This window comes from Schistocerca nitens, chromosome 3 (genome assembly GCF_023898315.1).
Source record: "Schistocerca nitens isolate TAMUIC-IGC-003100 chromosome 3, iqSchNite1.1, whole genome shotgun sequence".
NCBI lineage: Eukaryota > Metazoa > Arthropoda > Insecta > Orthoptera > Acrididae > Schistocerca > Schistocerca nitens.
Window position 1 is genome coordinate 450,570,346 of NC_064616.1, and position 940 is coordinate 450,571,285.

The 940-nt window shown below is 44.6% G+C and overlaps 1 pseudogene; it reads left to right on the plus strand.

The window, feature by feature from the left end:
• The first annotated feature begins 286 nt into the window (after nucleotides 1-286).
• On the plus strand, nucleotides 287-404 carry LOC126250017 (5S ribosomal RNA; annotated as a pseudogene).
• The last annotated feature ends 536 nt before the right edge of the window (nucleotides 405-940 follow it).

The following is a 940-nucleotide window of genomic DNA, read 5'->3' on the forward strand; positions in this document are numbered from 1 at the left end:
TCCAAACCGGTAATGGCAAGGGACAATAAAGGATGTTAAGCAAAATAGTCTTTAAATTAGTGGTTGGCAGCCGTTGTTATAACATATCTTACAATATAACGGCGGAAATATCATAATGTTAACTAGTAACAAAACAGTTGTTTACAGAATATGTTTGTCAAGTATTTTGCTTACTTTTGTATATGTTTTGTTACTGTTTATGTTTACTTCTGATTTTACAACGAATATGAACCAATAGTACATACGTAAGGTACTGTGAAAATATTGTATGGCTTACTACTCCACGGGCAACGGTCTTGCCGCAGTGGATACACCGGTTCCCGTCAGATCACCGAAGTTAAGCTCTGTCGGACGTGGCCGGCACTTGGATGGGTGACCATCCGGGCCGCCATGTGCTGTTGCCATATTTCGACGTGCACTCAGCCTCGTGATGCCAATTGAGGAGCTATTCGACAGAATAGTAGCGGCTCCGGTCACAGGAAACCATCATAACGACTGGGAGAGCGGTGTGCTGACCACACAACCCTCCTATCCACATCCTCAGCTGAGGATGATACGGCTGTCGGATGGTCCCGATGGGCCACTTGTGGCCTGAAGACGGAGTGCTCCACGTATAGAGTCGACTCTGTGAATCGTAAACATAGGATAAGGAAAGCTGCAAGAAGTCCCTCTATTTTAAAGAGGCAAAATTTCGTCAGTGGAAAAGGTAGAGGACCCACCAACGCAGTTCAAGGCACCACTCAGTAGTCAAACAACATAGTGGGTATATCCCGGTTTGGACACGAGGCTAAAATCTATACCGTTTCAAGGACTTATGGCCTCGGATGTGTTTCGGCTTCACCGATAAAGATACGGAAAGTTTCTATAGTGTTCCATTGCATTTACTAATTAGCAGAGCCATGCATGTGTCATGTAAATGCAGACACTGAAAATACGCAAC